The sequence below is a fragment of the Ambystoma mexicanum genome, chromosome 8 (genome assembly GCF_040938575.1).
Source record: "Ambystoma mexicanum isolate Mex_15411 chromosome 8, UKY_AmexF1_1, whole genome shotgun sequence".
In the NCBI taxonomy this organism is placed as follows: domain Eukaryota; kingdom Metazoa; phylum Chordata; class Amphibia; order Caudata; family Ambystomatidae; genus Ambystoma; species Ambystoma mexicanum.
The window spans coordinates 85,535,531-85,554,435 of NC_090929.1; the positions used below are offsets into that span (position 1 = coordinate 85,535,531).

At 48.7% G+C, this 18,905-nt stretch overlaps 1 protein-coding gene across 1 annotated transcript in view; it reads right to left on the minus strand.

Moving 5' to 3' along the window:
* Positions 1-5,811, minus strand: part of LOC138473534 (uncharacterized) — a 46,020-nt gene extending 40,209 nt beyond the window's left edge. The window contains exon 1 of the mRNA XM_069612141.1: positions 5,450-5,811. The gene's annotated coding sequence lies outside the window, so the exon portion shown is untranslated. The remainder of the gene's footprint in view (positions 1-5,449) is intronic.
* Between the last annotated feature and the right edge of the window lie 13,094 nt (positions 5,812-18,905).

Consider the following 18,905-nt stretch of genomic DNA (forward strand, 5'->3'; position numbering starts at 1 on the left):
TTCCATGGTTGTTGGTTTCTTTAACGCATGGATTCATACGGTCCTCTCTCAGGTCTCACCCTGACGTGTGCTGTAATCGTCAGGGTCACACTGAGACAACAAACAAGCCCGTCAACAAAGTCAAAGTGGCCCACGAAAAAACAAAAAAGTTGCCCACGTTCAGGAATCCCCAGGATTCACAACTCCCGACAACACAGCTCCGAAAACGGTAGAGGGCAGCGCTGTGCACTTTTGAAAATGCCATGGCAAAATTAATGTATTTCCTTGTTAAAGCAAAACCACAACCCTATCATTGCTACACTCCCTAACCAGACCAAAGTCAACTATGTCCTTCTACATCCCACAAAGACCTTTCTCCAGCAAGCCCCACAACGAAATGATTAGCAGAGTGTGGGCTAGCAAAAGTGGAGGGGCACAAATGCATTCCCCAAATTGGCCTGATAAACACAGTGATGTCTAGTGGTGCATTCCTGGTGCTTTATTTGTTGGGGTGTTTGCTAGTTCTGAGCTCCATTACTTATTTCTGAGTACCCGCACTTCCAGCACGCCTGTGCTACTTATCCAGCTTCGAAAGTAACAATGTGCCAGAAAGGGATAGAACTTGACACTTCTGTTTGTCATGCCAGCACACTGTTCTAGTCAGCCTATTGTTCGAACAGGCAGCAATGCTGCAAGGTGGTGGCTCTGGTGTGTGGTTCAGGCGGCAGCCAGACATTCAAGATGCAGCTAACTCATTCAGCAGGTAGGTGGGCACGCACATGCATATTTGCCAGTGTCACTATGGCACTGGCTTTGCTGCAGCTTGGCAGGTGGGGACACTCAGCAAGCACATGCAGGGCCTTGTCTTGTTATGCTCGTCACTTTTTATTTTTCTTGTAATAGGTAGCCAGCATGGGATGCATCAAAACACATCCACCCCTCATGCCGCCAACTCATTGAGTTCTAAACACACACTGGTACATGACTGATTGGTGCTGCACAGTTGCCAGTGCCATTAGACAGACTGAACAACAGGACTGCCAGCACCCAATAGCACCCCTCGAAAGGCAAGGCCAGGCAAAGACCACTGCCAAGGAGGAGTGCATGGGCTGATTGCTGACCTGCTGAAGAGCATCTTGCTGGGGTGTTGACAAGCAAGGTTCATTAATGATTGTATATGTATTTGTTATTTGCTTAATCATAGGAAGAACACATTCACTTTACTTTTCTGTCTAATTTCAAGACACTATGTTAGTGTTTATGTTACTGTTTTATTTGGTATATGTAAATCGCTCATCCTCCATGGGTACACTCATCACCCAAAATAAGCTGGTGGGAGTAAATAAATGAATCCCACAAAACAAACCCAGGAAAATTGGATAGGAAGCTACACAATCTGCAAATGTTTCTGTAGAAGAACTAATAAACTCCAACAGATTCCAAGTCACCAACAGCACAAACAAATAGTGAAACACTGCAAGATATCTGCAAGCTGGCTATTCCCAATGAAATACAGCAACACATACTTGCATTGCTTTGCAAAACACATCCTCCTACTGGCTGCGCCCAAAAACTAAATCACAAGGCCTCTCTCAACATTATATTTGCCAGCACAAAACACACCTTCATCCTGAATGTGCTCAAAGAGATGCTTGCCTCTCTCTCTCTCCCTCTCTCTCTAGTTCCTGGTCTAATATTGTTCTCGCACATATAATCTTTTATAGCTTAACAGCTTTCCCTCCCCACCCACTTCCCACAAACCATCAATGAATAACTTTAGAAACAGTGTTAGCAAACGCACACACGTCTACATAAAGTTTGTCAACTCCAAGGCAAATCACAGTGTGTTCAGGTTTATCTGAAACTGACCTGCCATAGCTCCCTTTGAAGTTAATACACGATACTTGGCACAGACATTAAAAGCTTATGCCCTATTAAAAGCAAACATTGCAGAAGGGCTCTGAAATGCCCATATAAAGATTAGCCAGCTGGAAAAGATAATTCACATCATCTGCACGTTGGCTGCGCCCAATAAAAAATTACAATGGCTCCATCATCAAACCATTGCAGCATTGTCATGCAATGAAACTTCACATCAACTAATGCAAGTCAGCCTTGACCCGGACACATGGAAAGATGTACATCTAATCTGCAGGAAGAGACTTTGATCGTTACAGTCATGCCGGGTCAGACCCTTGAATGCTTCCTTCATCCTTAAGGAAGGCTCCAAGTCCAGTCAGCTGTCCAGACTCTCGTCAAAATGTGCAATGCTCGAAACATCACGTTCGGGGCAAGTGAAAACCTGTGATGGAAATCATTAATTGCAGAGAATATATCAGAAAAATGTGTTCTACGCTCATTCCCACACCAGCTACTAAGAAGTACTTCGGAAGTTCTGACATTTTACCAAGGAACTGGGCATCATATAAGGACTGCAGAAGTGTAGCAGTTAAACACCATAGTATGAAAATGAGTCCAGGGCAGATACACCCTGGTATTCAGTATGAGTGAAAGGTAAGGGGGGGGTGTGTGTGTGTGTGTGTGTGTGTGTGTGTGTGTGTGTGTGTGTGTGTGTGTGTGTGTGTGTGTGTGTGTGTGTGTGTGTGTGTGTGTGTGTGTGTGTGTGTGTGTGTGTGTGTGTGTGTGTGTGTGTGTGTGTGTGTGTGTGTGTGTGTGTGTGTGTGTGTGTGTGTGTGTGTGTGTGTGTGTGTGTGTGTGTGTGTGTGTGTGTGTGTGTGTGTGTGTGTGTGTGTGTGTGTGTGTGTGTGTGTGTGTGTGTGTGTGTGTGTGTGTGTGTGTGTGTGTGTGTGTGTGTGTGTGTGTGTGTGTGTGTGTGAGAGAGAGAGAGAGAGAGAGAGAGAGAGAGAGAGAGAGAGAAATGGGCATGTACATGTATAACCTTGTGCCCCTGCATTCACACACACAGCTCCACGGATATGTTTGGACTAGTAGTACCACAGGGAGAAACTACTATTGCTGCCTGATTGGAAGAAGTGAACAAGTATCTTTTAATGTGCATGAATAGCTAGGTGCAAAGAAATTGTTATTTAAAAACCAGGCAAAAAAACAAAATAAAAGAGTGGAGAGTTGTGCCTGAATTGCAGGAAGGAACTGGGCAGGCGTTTACAGGCAAGCACAAAGCCTACAAAGGTCCTCTTCCCTGAGAGGGCAATACAGCATTGCCTCCCCCCCTAGCATTATCCCTTCCGCCCACTTGCAAGATCCAAATGACACACGGCCTAGTAGAATCATTATTGTTTTTTTTTCTTCCATGCCCCACCCCTTTTTGTCTTGTGGCGACTTGAAACACCATTTGTTGCATAGGCGCTTTAGAAATAATCAATAAATACACATAAATTGTTTACAAAATACTCTGCTCCCAAGTCAATGGGCCTCATTACAACATGTGAGGACCTGTAATGAGCAGTGCCAGTAAGGGACCGGCACTGTTCATTACGAGCCGCCTCATTACGAGGTCTGCAGGAGGTCCCGCTCAGGACGCCTGGCCAGACCAGGCGTCCTGAGCGGGACCCGCTAGCAGAACAGGATGCTAACAACGGGCCCGTGTTATGGATTTGATGGTCGTGCAGAGTATAAATACCTCCGTCCCCAAGTACCACACAGACAACACCAGAAATACTGCCTGTGCGGTCTTTGAGGCCACAGGTGGTAGTCCGTCGGGCCTGATTCAGGAACAGCCAGAAGAACCCCTTGAATGCTGTAAAGCAAAGGATTATGAAGTTATGCACAGAACAGGAAGAATAACAGAAGAACACAGGTAACTTGGCACTGCTTACCTATGTGTACAAAAGGTTGCCCAGGGATGCGAGGAAGGACTGGACCCCAGGGCAGGAGCTGTATGAGGTCAGGAGTATGGACAGGTAAACACCTAGCGTGGGGGCCTGAGGCCAGGTTCCAAGACAGAAAGACGTGATCCGTAGAGTATCCAGGGACGATACCGTAGTCAGGCAACAAGAGGACCAAAGTTCGAACAGTAGGAGGGTGAGGCAGAGCAATCCGTGGGACAAAGCGCAGTTCGGCAACAGGAAGTCCAAAGTTCGAACAGTAGCAGGGTGAGACAAAGCAGTCCGTGGAGAAAAGCGTAGTTCGGCAACAGGAGGTCCAAAGTTCGGTTTGTAAAAGGGTAAGGCAAAGCAATCCGTGAAACAAAGCGTGGTTGAGGAAAACAATCCGTAGGTCATAAACGTAGAACTCAGCGTCACGTGATCCAGGAGGAAAACAGCTGTGAAGCAACGCTCCTTGTTTCCGGAAGCCCTTTATACAATGTCAGGAGTCACGTGATATGTGACACGGAAGCGTTGCTGCGTGGTGGAAAATCACGTGATCCGTGACGCGCGGGTCTCCGTGGGCAACGCTTGGCGTTATGGCGAGATGAAATCCTCCTGTTCAGCTGCCAAGAATGGGAGGGGCGATAAACGCCGGGTCTGCCATGCTGCGATCCAACAGGATGGGCGAAGGGCAAGGGATTGCGTGAATGAGGGTACGTGTGTGGGGTAGTGGAAGGGACGGAGGCCGAGGGCGGAGAAAGAGCACCTGTAGGAGATGCACTTGGTGCGGGAGACGTGACAGCCCGTCATTAACAGGCCCGTTGTTAGCATCCTCCCGATCCCCATTGAGCCCTATGGGGGCTCAAATGGGAATGGAGATGTACCGGGTCCGGGTCCCGAGAATCGGAATTACCGGACCTGCCAAAGTCGGCATGACCCAGTAATTCCCTGTTCCTGGAACCCGGTACCCGGTATGGGGGAAGCCATGCCGCTAAAAGCATGGCTACCTCCATACTCGTAATGAGGCCCAATGTCTATCCAAGTGGATTTGCTTTCACAACCACCATTGCCATTTCAAAGCATAATACCCCATTTAAAACTACACATTATTGGGAAGGACAGGACTGCCTTGGGTAACGCTTAGCTCAAAAGAAATAAACATACATGCGAGTAGAGCAAGCTATACTCACAGAAAGGCACATACGGAGGGGCTAGCATGCTAACACAGAGGCAAGCCGTGTGCAAGCTCAGGCAGACACATGCAGCGATAGAGACATCTGTTAAGCGTCCATCTTCCTCTCGTTGGCTTTGCTTTCTATGAACCCCCCACCTCCCCTTTGGAGTTTTGTGACATGGGGCTTCAAATCAGTTTGGGGTAAAGTAGTAGGGTGGGGTTGAACTCAAGGGAATAGGAACAGTTAATAGCCCACATGAACGTGGCCTTACAGGTTATATAATAACATCAACAAATATAATAAATAGTACAGTAAGGGCAGTGGTATCTCCTCAGATAGAATAGATTGCAAATGACTCTGCACTCAAGCGTTCCCCAGGAACAACCTTGGCATAGGCATTTTGTTGAACACTAGTTGGACCACTTGGGTGGGGAAGTGGGGTTTTAAGGACTTTTTTGAACCCTTTGTATTGTTGAAATCACACAATATCACATTTAATTTCCTTACCTGTTGGGTATTGCAGGATGATTTGGGGCGTGCTGCAGCAGAGATGAGGGCCACAAACGAGCTGGATGCACTGTAGGCAGGGAGCAGGTCCACGAGGATAATGCTTCGTCCTGTGTCGATTGACTATGCAGCTGGTGGAGTACAGACTCCAAGAGATGGATGCACTGCAGGCAGGGGCAGAGAACAGTTCCATGAGGATAATGCTTCGTTCGGTGTTGATTTGAGTGCTCAGCTGGTGGAGTTCAGAGTCCAGACTCAAAGGTCGGGCGGCGTCAGCGTAGGCGGTCACGGAGGAAAACTAAAGTTGCTAGACAAAGTCGCTCTTTAAATGAGGTGATCCCATAACTTCCCCAACCAACCATGTTGCGTATCCTGCAATGTCACAAGCTGACAAGCAGGAAGTCTGCAGTTGCTGGAGGGCATCTGTTTCTGCTTACAGGAGCAGTTCGCAGGCTAATTCAGCAGCCTTGGAGCGGTGTCCGGCCATAAACCAGGACACGAGACACTCACCCACCCAAAGCCGGTACGGGATTTCGTAACACAAAAACACCCCGGGACAGGGGGTGATTTCCCCAGGCTGTCTCAGGAAACCCAGGACGTCTGGTCACCCTACACACAACACTCCTCTTTTTCATAATGTTAAAACATTAACGCAGCAAACGTATAACATCATTTAACATTCATATAGTTTTGCTACATAGTATCACCGCAATGTATTTATTTTTGCATTTATAGCAGCGTACCAAATCCTCAGGCATCAGGGTGCTAGTTACAGTAAGTGTGAAGTGTCATTCTTCAAAGTTCAAGAACATGTATACAGGTTACAAAATAGTACAAGTGGCTCTTGAAGTCATCTAACAGAGGCACGGCTCATGGTATGGGGCTACATCAGATAAACAGGAACTTTTAGCTTACATGTAGGAATATTAGGCAAAGTAGGCATGGGTGCATGCACTGGAAACTCCACACCTCATGGTACATGGGTCTACATCAGGGAATAGCAATGGCAGGCTAAACAAGTATGGGTGCACGCACTGGCAAAGCCATACCTCATGGTATGAGGGGCTACGTCAGCTAAACAGGAAGTTGTAGGTTACATGTAGTAATATTAGGCAAAGTAGGTATGGGTGCATGCACTGGAAAAGCCACGCCTCATGGTACAAGGGGCTACATCAGGGGTACTGGTAAGCATAGCAGGCTAAATAAGTATGGGTGCACTCACTCGCAAAAAATCCATGCCTCATGTATGAGGGGCTACATCAGGGGTACCGGTAAGTATAACAGATAAAATGGTTGCAGTGTTTAGATATCAACAATATAGTCTTGTAGATACGCTGGATGGCTTCTGGACTCCCTCAACGGATATCTAAGTTCTCCTGCATGGGGTCTGGCATGGATTCACATGTTCACGAATATTCATCGTCGTCAGGCTGGGAATCCTCTGTAAAGAAAAAATCAGTTTCAGTTTCACTTCTGAACTGTCTTTCTCCTAACAACCAATCACTGGTCTCTTGGTCATACTGCACCCAGCCAATGACTGCCCTCTACCTAAGCCCCTCCTCTGGCAGCCATCTTCAGATTTTTACTGCACGTTCAAGTGTTGGGAGTCCTCGTGCTATAGCTTTCGAGCTTTTACTGCGTTTCGCGATTTTTCTAAGAGTTTACTCTATTTTTTCCAGTCAATAGAGGCTCAAGCTCCATCGATCCGTCATCCGACTAACGGGGACCCGCTTTTCAGAACTTTATACTGTTAGGCAGAATCACATGCAATGCCCTTTGGGAACACTACATGCAATTAAGACTACAAGTGTCAGTACAATTTCATTTCACCTTTGGTACAAGCAGTACTACACAGTTATGTGGTAGCAGTGGCTGAGCAGCCAGACTTATCTCAAGAGTTGAGTGAGCAGTAGGACAAGTTAGATATAGGGCCAACAAATACAGTGATTCAAACAAACACTTTACTCAAGGTTTCTTGGTAAAAGAATATACATTTATTGACACAGTCAGTTTGAAAACATTACACTAGCAAGATCAGCTCAGAATCATATACTAATATACTACAAATACACAACCAATAAGTATTGAACAAGTTCAGCTCCCCTGAATTGGGAGCAAAATGGCACTTCAGATACTTTAAAAAGGGGTAAAACGGCAAGGTTATTAGAATCAACAGCACAGATACTTTCATACTTTCATAGGCAGGGCAGAGGGTTTGAGTAAACTACAACCAGCAATTTAGTTCATAGGCCTGGGCCAAAGTCAATGGTTCAGAGTCTTTGTATAAAATAGCACAGTTCTGATAGTAACCGGTTAAGTTTTAGCCGTGGAGTTTAGAAAAATTTGACTAGGCGAAAGGTTTGACAAATGTTTAGGGTAGGACAAGCCTTCGCAGTCAGGAAAGTTTCAAAAACTTTCACCGTGGCCGAAAAGATTTCCAGACTACGTTTGCACAGTACCTTTAAAGTGAAGAAGAGCTGTAGCTGAAGCAGTTGGTCCTGGCAGTTTCAGCAGATCTCGCTGTTTCTGAGCTTCAGTCGTGGGTACAAGAAGGAGGACGTTGGGAGGTTCTTGCACTGTCCAGGGATGAGGCCACAAGCTTGGCAAAATGTCAGTTTAAGGTGTGAGTGGCTTAAAGACCACAAACTTGTATCCTTCCCACTGGCCATCCGGTTTTCCACAGGACTCTGCAGAAAATTCGACGAGGAGGGGACGGTGTCCAGGCGGCTTACGAGTTGGTTGTTCCCACCAAACTCAAGGGAAGAAGTTAACCTTGAAGGGCTTCTCTGTCGATGGAGTTTCAGGCAATTCGGACCTGCAGCATGGCTTCAGCGGTCGTCCAGGAGTTGCAACTATCCTCTTCCTTCAGCTCGTCTTCGGTTCTTTCGTTCCAGTGGTCGACTCTGCTTTCCAAATCCCAGAGACCTGCTTTTAAACAGTTTTCCCCCATTCATTCAAGCCTGGCTGTCACTCACACAGCATGGTGGCTGTCCTTGCCGGACAGCCAGCCGTCCAATCACGCCAGAGTGCATTCAGGTCTCCTAGGAGACTAAGCACAGGGAGTTTTGGGCACCTCCCTCACATCCTGTCCAACCCAGACACTCAGGCGCCAGAGGAGGGCTTCAGCACTGAAGCCCGCCAAAGGCCAATGGACAAAGGGACCAAACCTGGTTTGGAGCGCAGGGACGAACAAAAGAAGGACCTTTCCTAAAAGAAATGGCGAAAAAAGTTGACCGGAGTGTGTTTTTACAGATAGGTCTTGGGCGCCATATTGAAAAACATGGCTGACCCGATTTTTAGCTACCGTTGTTCGCGGTCGAGAAACCCAGACCTGTGTTCAGTGGTAAAATCAAACCCTTGCAGGCTGATTGAGCATCTCAGTAGTTCACGGTTTTCCCCTTTCATTTCATCAACCATCTCTAGGGTTGTTGGTCAGTCTGAATCACAAAAGTAGATCCATACAAGTATGGTCTAAACTTCTTCAGTGACCACACAATAGCAAAGCATTCACGCTCAATGGTTGCCCACCTTGTTTCTGGTTTCTTCAGCTTCCTGCTGATGAAGCAAATGGGCTGCTCCCTACCTTTCTCATCCAGCTGACTCAGAACTGCACCTATACCTGTATTTGCAGCATCTGTCTGCACAATGAAGGTTTGGTTGTAGTCAGGAGCTCCTAGGACTGGAGCGCTTTCTTTAGGCCTTCAAATGCTTGAGTGCACTCCTCATTCCACCTGACCTTTTTAGGGAATTTGGGAGAGGAGACCACATTCAAGGGAGAAGCTATGGTACCATAGTTCTCTATGAAGTTCCTATAGTAACCATTGAGGCCTAGGAAGACTCTCACTTGGGTTTGAGTAGTAGGGGTGGCACAGTTTTGTACAGCTTGTACTTTGCTAGGCAATGGCCTGATTTCACCTCCTCCTACCTCATGTCCAGGGTAGACCACTTTGCTCTGACCAATTTGACATTTGCTTGCCTTTATGGTCGGATGGGCCTGCTCAAGAGCCTGCAAAACATATCCTAAGTGGTCAACATGTTCTTTCCAAGTAGGGCTGAACACTGCAATGTCATCCAAGTATGCCACGCAGAAGTCCTCCATCCCATTCAGAACCTGGTTAACCGCCCTTTGGAATGTAGCAGGTGCATTCTTTAGTCCGAAAGGCATTACCTTAAACTGGAAGAGGTCTGCTGGGGTTGAGAATGCAGTTTTCTCCTTGGCATGCTCTGTCAGTGCTATTTGCACTGTACAGAGAGTCATGTGACTATTAGGATTAATGGCATCCTGCATTTTCCTGGTACCACATGCCCGTCTGGGCATGTGTCTTATGCAAGAGTGGCTCTCGAGCCAATGGTGTCAAGTCGGTGGGACGATCTAGTGGTTGCCTTAAAAGCCCTTGTTCTATCACTGCAGTGGTGGACGAAGGCCAACATTCTGAAGAGGAAATCATTCACCACTCCTGCAGTAGAAGTCACTCTCACCACAAATGCATCCCTTTCAAGGTGGGAGCTCACATTCTCCACCAGACAACGCATGGCACTTGGTCACAATCTGTAGTGAATAGATACATTAACCTGTTAGAACTACTACCAGTGTTCAAAGCTATGAAAGGTTTTCAACAACTACAACGGGTGACCGATCTAGTCCTAACAGACAGCACCCCAGCCATGTTTTACATAAACAAACAGGGAGGTACTCACTATCCAGGGCTGTACAAACTGTCACAAAGCATTTGGAAGTGGACACACAAACACAACCTGTTCCTCCTGTCACAACACGTTCCAGGGGAACACAATCTTCTTGCAAACATGCTGAGCAGAGACATTCAGCTACCCGTAGAACATGAGTGGCGTTTACACTAACACATTTTGCACAACATCTTTGCAGAATGGGGGCATCCAGACACCGACCTCTTTGCAACACTGGAGAAGGCACAATTCCCAGATTATGTCTCCAGGTATCCCCAAAAGATGTCCAAGGGGAACGGTCTTGGTTCTCCCATCTCATGAGAATGTCACTTTGCCCTCCAGTGAAACTTGCCCCTACAAAATGCTGTCCCAGGATCAGAGGACCACACTACACCCATGCCCTCAAACTCTCAATTTAGCAGCTTGGCTCCAGAAGTCATAGAGTTCGGGCATCTCCAAATGCCTCAAAGATGTATGGACATTCTTAACGAGGCACGTAGATCAAATAGCAGAGACTGTTATTCCAGTAAATTGAGACATTTTGTCATTTGGTGTGGTACTCGTAACAACAACACAATTGATTGTTCACCCACACACATAGTCCTTTACCTAAATCACCTTTTAAACTCAGGATTAGTTTTTAACTCCCTAAAGGTCCACGTGGTGGCCTTTCTGCTTTCAACACCTCTCAAAGCAAGGTTTCCTTGTGGCAAGTCCCTGTAATAAAGGCTTTCATGGAAGGGTTGAAAAGACTACACCCACATATGTCTAATCAAACTCCCGGATGGGACTTGAATGTTGTCCTTACCAAACTTGTGGACCCTCCTTTTGAGCCAATGCACAAAGCTATTCTTAAGGTTCTCATCTATAAAACTGCTTTTCTGGTGGCTATTACTTAGGAGAGTTAGTGAAGTGCAGGCACTTTTGGTTCAAGACCCATTTGTTACTAGTCATAAGGACAAAGTGGTTTTATGCACACATCCACGCTTTGCACCTAAATTCATCTCCAAGTTCCATGTAAACCAGTCCATTGAACTTCGATCTCTCTTTCAGAATCCTACTAACTCGGCTGAAAGAAGCCTCTTTGTTTCTGTTGCCAATAGTAGAGAAGGGGATCCCGTCTCTAAGTCTGATCTCTAAATGGATCTTTAAATGTATCCAGATGTGTTACTCTCTGTCAAAGTGAGCCTTATCGTTTACACCTAGAGCACATTCTACTTTTTTTTGTAATACTTTATTTTGGTTTTGCAACAGAAAAACAACATACAATGAGTCCGATTCCCAACAGCGCCCACCTGCACAGAAGAGTACTATATGCAAACAAGTGCTGGTGACGTAGGCTTGTCCCTTGATCACAGTCCATGATATGTAGTGACAATGCATATATGATGACAACTTCACCCCATTCCTCACCCCTGTTCTAGTCAGCAATTGAGATCAAATATTGCACATATGGTGCCCAGACATCTGGCAGTGGTACAATACGGATGAAAGCTGTCTCCACATCATGAAAGTATGCCACATCTTGCAGCCATCCTGTAGGCTGGGGAGAGGACCCCTCCCCCAAGTCATGGCCACCCTACTATGGCCGGTCAACAGTAGCAATCTCGCCAGATGCCCTTGTGCAACCCAGGAGTGCAAGCACGGGATCTGGCTCTAAGCGGTCGCCAATAATCAGGGAAATCTTCTCCAGTACCCCGGCCCAGAAGTGAGAAATCTGTGGCCAGTCCCACGCCAAATGGAGAAATCCTGTCGGTGAGGTACCACACCTAGCACAAGAGTCAGAAACAGAAGGAAAGTGCCGGTGAAGCCTGACCGGGTATGGTAAACCTGGTGTAAGTAGTTAAAATGAATTTGTTTGAATTTGAAATTCCCTGATGGCCTCTGGGTCTGATCCAGCACATATGCCCATTCCTCCTCCACTATGCTCCTGCCCAGGTCTCCCTCTCACCGCTGCCTCAGCCCCTCCACTTCCCATGTTATATCTGCCATAAGGCCACTTTAGATACGTGAAACTAGACGGCCCTCCCCTTGGGATTGAATCACCCCCTGTAGCAATGTCCATGTTGGGGGCTGTTTAGGGAATGAGGGGAATAGTGTCTTAAGTGGATGGCACACCTGAAAGTACATAAAGGTGTCTATGGCTGAATCCCCCCCTTCTCTCTCACCTGTTGTATAGAGAGGAATTCTTCGCCAATGAATAGATCCCTGAAGGTGAAAATCCGCAGTCTATCCACCCATCGAAGATATGCTTGTTCCCTTGTCATGGACAACCCGGCCACGTACCGTACTGGGAGAAGAGGTGAATATACTAAGATGTCCCCCACTTGGACGCAATCTTCCTCCAGACTGCGAAGGTGATCTTAATAATATTCAAGGTGTTAAGTGATGTTCCGGAAGACCCGCAGATGGCCGCACACAACAGGCCCGGGGCGACAAGTGCACTTTCCACCTGGACATGGGGCCGCACAAAACAGGTAGCATACCAGTGACTGAGGAATTGCCCCTGTGCCGCTCAGCAATAACGTTCCATGTCTGTTAAGGCCAGACCCCCTCTCGCAAGTGGTTGCGTCAATGTAGCATATGTCACCCTCGCTGGTTTCCCTGTCCAGAGCAAGTCAAGGATGAGCCCCCGTAGCCATGAGAAGAAGCCCCCAGACAGAAGCAAGGGAATATTGGGTATAATAATCATTTTTACAATTGAGACGTGTGAGAGGGAGCGTCCACGACTGCATCACTGCCTCCTGGAGGGATCCAATCGTCTTCCCATAAATATCCCGAAACAGATTGTCCCGACTGCGCGACACCTCCACCCCCAGGTAGCGGACCCCAGAGGACTCCCACCTAAGGCCAAACTCATCCGTAAACTGTCTCATCCCCTCCCTCAGGGGGAAGACCACGGATTGATTGTGGTTGATCTTAAGACCAGAGAATTTCTAACATCAGCAGACTCAGATTACACGCCGGGTCCGCTATAAACAGGGCCACGTCATGTCGTCCGCATACATGTCGACCTCCATGTGCAGCCCTCACTTCAACCCCCTCTGGATATGCCGTTCCTATAGAATAACCACCAGTGGCTTCATTGCCAAGGCAAACAGGTGCTGTGAGTCCGGACAACCCTGACGCGTCCCCCTTCACCTAGCAAAGCTATCGGATTTGGCGCAACCCACCACAATTCTTGCGGATGGGTTTACATATAACAGGGACACCAATGATATAAAGTGAGCGCCTAGCCCCAGTTTATGAAGTACCGCAAATAAGAAGGGCCATTCAACAGAGTCAAATGCCTTTTCAGGACCCAGAAAAACAGTGATCTCCTGTGTCTCCTGTTCAAGTGGCGCCATGATCCCAAAAGAACGTCGTAGCCCGAACCTTGTGTTCCTGCTGGGGATAAACCCAGCCTGGTCCGCCAGCACGAGCCCTGGCATTAAGGTGAGAAGGCGGTTGGTGAGCACCTTGGTAAAAATCTTATTGTCGACGTTAATTAAGGAGATCGGCCGGTAAAATGCACAGTCCTGGGCCAATTTCCCCTTATGCAACAGCACAATATTTGCCTTGCGCATCTAGGCGGGAATCGTCCCAGCCGCAAGCGACTCTGCATAGGCCCGCAGGAAGACTGGGGCAAGGATGGGGGCATACGCCTTATAGAACTCCCCAGACAGTCCATCAGGCCCTGGGGACTTGGAACCCGGAAGTCCCTTGATCACCGTCAAAAGCTCTTCAAGTGTGACCTCCTGGTTTAGCACCTCACGGAGATGAGGCTCCATCCAGAACAACTCCACCTCCTCAAGATATTGCTGCAGGCTTTCAGCACTCTGCAATTGCCGAGACCCGAATAATCGTTTGTAAAAGGCACAATATACTGCCACAATGTCCTCCTCCACATAGAGGGGCTCACCCTGAGCATCCAGGATACATTCTATCTGCGGAGCCCTGCGATCCACCCAATCAACACCAATTCCCCACCCCCTACTTCCCCCAGCGTTTATACCTCCCAGTGCCTCAGGTAACCTCCAGCCCACCCGAACATCACCCCCCCCTCCATTCCCCACCTTGAAACATAAACAATGCTGTGCTCAGGGCGCTAGTGCCCTCCCAGGTAGGTGTCGACTCGTTCCCTTCTACCAATCTCAACACATCGCTGAGGCAGCCCGGACCATTGTGTAAAGGGGTCCGAGCAGCAAAGTTATCCACCCCCCCTCAGGTCATCTGACCTGCCTGATGTTCTGGGGAGCCACTGGGCATCAGGGGTCCTCTTGGCCAACCCGAGATCGGTTCCTGACCCCATTCCAGGGTCTAGTGCCTTTGGGACGATGTGGGCAGCCAATCCTATCCAAGAAGTCACCTGTGCCTCAGGGGTTATGAAGAATTACATCTTTCCTCCATGTTTAATACAGAGTTTCGCTGAGAAAAGCATTCAGTTCGGGATGTTGATGTCTCTAAGGCGACGCTTTACCCCTACAAAGGATCTCCTCAATGCTTGGACTGCCGCCGGTAAATCAGGGAAGACCTGAAACTTATCTCCATCTTACTGAAGATCTCCCTTCTCCTGGCTAGACAGATAATCATATCCTGGTCTCTGTAATTAAGCATGCAGGCAGTGATGGTCAGAATTGGTCATGTCACTGGGATCCGGTGGGCTCTCTCGACCACAAAAAAAGGGGATAGCTCAACTCCTCCAAAGACCTCCCTGCAAAGAGCCTCAACAAATTCCTCCATCTTAACCGGATCCTTGCGCTCTCGGATCCCTACTAGGCGGATGTTACTCCGGCGGGCTCTGCCCTCCAGGTCTTCATTTTTGGCGGCCACCGCCTTCAGTTGCACCTCCAGGGCTGATACCCTGGCTGTGAGTGACATCGACACATCTTCAAGAGCGGAGACTCTGTGCTCTGCTTCATCCAGGCGGTACCCGTGTTCATCCAGCCGATGCTGAAGCATATCGACCTTAGAGGATAGCGAGTCCAGTTTAGATTCCAGCCTGCCAAAGTCCACCTTAAGGTCCATCAGAATCTCATTGATGTCCATCTGCAGCGCCTGGTTAGCCATCCCACAGGTTGGTTCCCCAGCCGCTCCCCTCCTCCTCCTGGGGCAAAGCTCTGGGACTTAGAGGTCGAGGCCGCCTCAAACACCAGCTTCCTCTGTAATTTGTCTGCTTTCCCTATGACAGAGGCAGTGGGCCAGTCCCACGCCAAACAGCAGGATCAACAAAAGACAGGCAACATCACAGTGTACATGGGGCCTGGTGGGGACTGGCAATCAGGATGGAGCTCCCCAGATTTAGGCCCTCAGCTCCCCGACAGAAGACCTACTGTCCAAGCACCAGGGCTCCAGGCATGCCGGGGTCAGGAGCACTCCCCTTATGGGTCATCTGAGCAGGGGGATTCCACTGTGTCCCACCAAGCCAGAGCTGCCACTCTGTTCAGGGCCTCAGTCCAGTGTTCCTTCCCATCCATGCTCTCCCAGCAGGGGCTGCCACGGGGGCCTACCTGGGCCTCAGCATGTATGCCACCGCTGGCTCCAAAGTCCCAGGTGGTGCTCCCGTGGGCCGCAGAATTCCTTGGGGGTCCTCCTTCACACTGCGATGTCCTCGCAGCCTGTGCCCGGGCCAGGCAGCACACCTCCTCCTCTGTCAGCAGACACTCATCCTCCTCCGGTAGCGTGCTGGAAGCAGACCTTTCCCCTCAGGTCAGCCCCTCCACTCCTGATTCAACCACAGTCTTCATCGCGAACGGACTTCCCACTCCCCCTTCAGGCCCCCACAGAGGGTGTGATGCTGCCGCAAGGCAGCCTCCAACCCTCTGCAGGGATGTAAGCTGCCTTCGCGAGATCAAGTATCCAGATCAAGCAGATATCGCAGAGCTACTGAATCGAGTCGCGTTCTGATTAAGGTGGATGCAATCTGTCTTTAGGGTACCCCGGGTTGCCTCTGTGCTTCTATTTTCAGGATTTTAGGAACCGAACCACGGAGCTCAGCAAAACTCTGCTATTCCTGGACGGGCTCACTAGCGCCACCCCAAGCACATTCTACTTGAGGCACAGGGGCTACTATAGCTTTCATTGAAAATATTCCTCTAGATTCTATTTGCAAAGCAGCTACCTGGAATTCCCTTCACACCTTTACACAACATTACTGCTTAGATACACATTATAAGATTGATTCTCAGGTGGGTCAGGCAGTGTTAAGACATCTCTTTGATGCTGTTCCTTCAAACATCCCACCACCATCTCTGTGTGTGTTGGCCTCGGTGCCCCTCCATGCAGGCTGACAGGGTACTGTTGTGCAGTACCATGGAGTCGTGGGTAGATCCTGGGTTGTGGGTGCAGCAGTGGCTGAATGTTAGCTCAGGGCTACAGGTCATCTGCACGTTGAGTGAATGGAAACTCTTCGGGTTCCTTTAGGCTGCCTCATGGTCTTGGGGTGCTACAAGTGCAACATGTGTGCAGTCTAGGGCTGGAGTCGCGTTCGGGACCTGGGCAATGGCATGGAACTGTGCCTTGACTTGGTTGACCTGTGCCTGTGTGGTTGGCAATGCAATGTGCTCATTGACATGGAGCAGCAATGCATCCAGCACCTGCCCCGGCACGGCACTGAAGGTGGACTGGGCCATACCATGCATCATGGCAACAGTGTGTTGGAAGCTGCCAGTCCCGAGGTACTCTAAAACGGAAACAAGCTTCACAAGTGGGGGTACAGCGGTGCTGATGGCTATACGACTGCCTATGTCAGCCTGGATTGTGTCCAGCAATTGGGTGATTGTTGCTCTGTCCAGCCTGTACTCAGACACCAACTGCCCATCAGTCAGGGCCCAGGATGTTGGCCTGACCCTGAGATTGGCTGGCCGCCTTGCTGGTGCTGGTCTCCGCCTCCTCCTCCACTCCCCCTCCCTCCCACTACCCCCTGTGCTCTCAGGGCCCTGGGCTGGTTTTCAGGCCTCTGTAAATCCAGGCACAGCATATACATATCCACATCAAGGCTCCCGGCTCCAAATGGAAACATGGTGTTGGGGAGGGTGTGTGGGCCATGGGTGGGTCTTTTGTAGACCTCTTGGGTGCATTGTTTCCACCAGGGCCCTTATTGCTGTCTCATGTGTTCTTTTACCTCCAGCATTTGGGCGGGGGTATTTTCAGCGTTATTAGCGCCGGTTTTCTGGCGTTATGTGTGCCAACCCTGTACTTATGATAGGCCTCTAATTGCGTGTTTTGTTGCCGGCGCTATTACAGCTGGCTGTTTCTGCGCCGTCTGTAATAGCGCCGGCAGGATTTACAGTTGTGTTCCTGTGGAGCGATATTGGCGGCGCTAATACCGTTTCCGCTGGATTTAAGGGCTACCGCCCAACTCGTGATGAGGCTCAATGTCTTTTCGAACAGTTCATAGTGGACAACCCTCAGCCGGGTTCACGTTTGTCGATGCACTGCTTCGTGGGACTTTAGACTTGCCCCCTTCTCGTCAGCATCCCTCGGTGGAGTTCACTCTTGCCAACTTCACATTCATAAAGGTTTGCAGGTTTCACTTCCTTTGCTTTCTCAAGTTCGTATATCAAAGGCTTTCGACTGTACAGGGATTTTGCTTGACCATGATATGACCACTTTGACCTATCTTGGTGACTCTCCCTCAGCCTTCTGGGTTCTGTAGTTTTATTCAGGTGGGGAATTGACCAGAGTTTCTTGGAGCAGCACCCACGTGGTGCCGGTCCCCCTCTGTAGCTGGTCTCCCCTTTACACTTTTACAGTTCTTTGAACTTTGTCACTTTGCGACTTTCATTCACCAGAGCCCGATTCTTACCGCCTCTCCCCTCGACTCACCCGCTGTGATGAACCGCTTGCCTTTCTTATTTGCTGGAGTCAAGGACTGTACCACGGTAGCAGGAGTTTCCCTAGCTCCCGCGTATCACCGTTGACATCCTCCATGTACCGTTGACATCTGTTGCAGCACACTTGGGCTATTGTCCTTGGTTTTATGATTCCCCCTGCACAGGTTTTGCAGCACTGCGTCAGAAAGGGCAAGGTTGTGTCTCTCCTTGTCAGCATCTCAATATTCACTGCCTTGCTCCTTCCCTTGAACTGCCGGGTCTGGATAGCTGTCTCACTGTGCGGTCTACCTTGCTCGTACTGTGCTCTCTTGCTCCACCTTTTATCCCTGTGGGGAAAAGGAAGGGCCGTCAGGTGTGCGTGATTTAAGTCAACTGCTTGACCCTTCTGTCGGGACATGTCAGGTAAACAGTTTTATTACCAGTCCGTTGTCGGTTGTGGTTCGTGTGAAAGAAAAGGAGGGTTTTGAATATTCAAGTACCTTGCAGGACACACAGGGAAAGAGGAGTTATAGGAAATTATAGGGTTTGTACCAGGGGGTTTTATACACTCAGAAGGGTGAAACTGATAGGATTTCTGAAACATGTGGGAATAACCAGGATTCTCATCACAAAATAAACAAGAGGGTTTGTGGGCACTGTAGTTTTTGGTAACATTTGACTGGGACTTCAGAAAGTGATAATCAGAGGGACGGGATTGGCAGGGATTATGAAGCAAACGGGGAAAGTCGAAATCATGGACTAAACAGAGGGCTTTGTGAGAAAGATAAAATGTTTTGTCAAGATAGATTGGGTGTTCAGAAATGAATTGTTAGAGGGACGTGAAGTAGAGTCATTGGAAATATCTGAGTAGAGGGTGGGTAGCGGGCATTCTGGGAGTTGTGGTTTTTAATGGGTTTACCAGATATGAATGGGTTGTTGGTTTTACCTTTGGGTAAGGAAGATTCACTGGGTGGAAG